At 49.0% G+C, this 2,051-nt stretch overlaps 1 pseudogene; it reads left to right on the forward strand.

The window, feature by feature from the left end:
• The first annotated feature begins 957 nt into the window (after positions 1-957).
• On the forward strand, positions 958-1,546 carry LOC126493528 (60S ribosomal protein L19-like; annotated as a pseudogene).
• Positions 1,547-2,051: the final 505 nt, after the last annotated feature.

The raw sequence follows: 2,051 nt of genomic DNA on the forward strand, positions 1-2,051 counted from the left end.
CTGCAGAGGACACCCAACACTTTCTCTTCCTCACCCTCAAGGAAGCGTAGGCCTGTATAGGCCATTCCTGAGTGTGCTGCCATGGGGAGGGAGAAGGGCAATTTGGAGGCTAAGCCCCAAACCACACTTTATGGTTCCAAGATTCCAGCATCGCCTCCTTCACCACAAACCCCGTGCCGGAACTGGAGCAGGCCCTGCCCTCCTGGGTGCCGGAACTGGAGCAGGCCCTGCCCTCCTGGGTGCCGGAACTGGAGCAGGCCCTGCCCTCCGGGGTGTCGGGACCCTTTGGCAGGGAAGGAAATAAGCAGGTCTAAGGGCCCAAGAGTCTGCCCGAGGGGGATGACAGGGTGAGCGCAGAAGGACTCGTCCTGGGTGGGGAGATGACAGAAACCCAGCCACTGCGGGGACCATGTGTCAGCCGCATCCTCGTGGTCTCAGCAGAAACCTCCGTGCACCTCTGTCACATTCTGGCCTTTTGTCGATTTCTAAAGGTCATTCTGGTTATTCCAAACTCATCTGTATAGCCTGCCCCATCTCACTGGCACGAAGTGTGTGCTCGCTCGTCCTTAGTCATGCAATTCTAACTGAAAACACATGTCCTGGCGTTCAACCCTAGCCAAACTGTTCATTGCAATGATCATAACAATCGGCCTCAAATAAGCAATAGAAGGAGCCAGGCTTACTCCTGTGGCCAGAAACCTCCCAATGTTGAGTTCTCCCAACTCAGACAGCCGATTCGCCACGACAGTGCCTTGCTGCTGTCACCAGAAGGCCTCCTGGCCAGGTGGAGCTGCCATCTTTGCCTAAGGAGACAGATAACAAAAACGGAACAAAAGAGATCTCGGAGAGCCGGAACTTCTTCTATCCCAGCCAGAAAGTCTTCACATTTGGTGAGAAAGATATGGCGTACAGGACAGACACTAAAATACTTTAAATAAAAAATACCATTCCTGAGCCATGAGTATGCTCAGGCTACAGAAGAGGCTTGCCTCTAGCGTCCTGCGCTGTGGTAAAAAGAAGGTCTGGTTGGACACCAACGAGACCAATGAAATAGCCAGAGCCAACTCCCGTCAGCAGATACAGAAGCTGATCAAAGATGGGCTGATCATCCAGAAGCCTGTGACTGTCCATTCCAGGGCTCAATGCCGGAAAAACACTGGCTCGATGGAAGGGCAGGCGTTTGGGAATAGGAAAGCGGAAGGGTACTGCCAATGCCCAAATGCCCGAGGTGACCTGGATTAGAAGAATGCGGGCGGATCCTGCACCGCCTCCTCAGGAGATACCGTGAATCCAAGAAGATTGACCGCCATATGTATCACAGCCTTTACCTGAATGTCAAAGGGAATGTCTTCAAAAACAATGGATTCTCATGGAGCACATCCACAAGCTGAAGGCAGACAAGGCCCGCAAGAAGCTCCTGGCTGACCAGGCTGAGGCTCACAGGTCTAAGACCAAGGAAGCAAGAAAGCACCAGGAGGAGCGCCTCCAGGCCAAGAAGGAGGAGATCATCAAGACTCTGTCCAAGGAGGAAAAGCCCAAGAAATAGAGCTTCCCTCGAGTCTGTACATAGTGGGCTGCCTATGGCCTCAGGTGGATCAGTCATTAAAATAAAACAAGCCTTAAAACAAAAAACCTTTCCTGATGATTAGGAATGGTGGCCAGGTTTCTGGTGGTGGTGGCAGTCAGTTGGTTTGTTCGCTGTGTGTGGTGGTGATTGGTTGGCTGTTTTGTTTGCTTTAGTTTTGAGGTTAGAGCCTTGCATGTGTGGGGCAAGTGCTTTATATAAACCGCATCCGCAGAAGGATGGTGTATTCTAAAATAAAGTGTCTTACATGCTTACATAAAGATGTACTTATGTGATCAGTACCATGTTCAATAAATGACCTCTAATAATAATTAATAAACAACAACTTTACATGTAAATATTCTTTAGTAGTTATTTTAACATTATTGTTTGTAGGCATTTTAAATAATGTGATAACCTAGAAAGGAGTATTTCTCTTGTTTGTAGTCCTGATTAGCTTCGTTTATTTGTCCAGTTTTATTGTTCT

The sequence above is a fragment of the Alexandromys fortis genome, unplaced genomic scaffold (assembly GCF_014885135.2).
Source record: "Alexandromys fortis isolate MF-2015 unplaced genomic scaffold, M_Fortis_MF-2015_v1.1 scaffold_28, whole genome shotgun sequence".
NCBI classification, from domain to species: domain Eukaryota; kingdom Metazoa; phylum Chordata; class Mammalia; order Rodentia; family Cricetidae; genus Alexandromys; species Alexandromys fortis.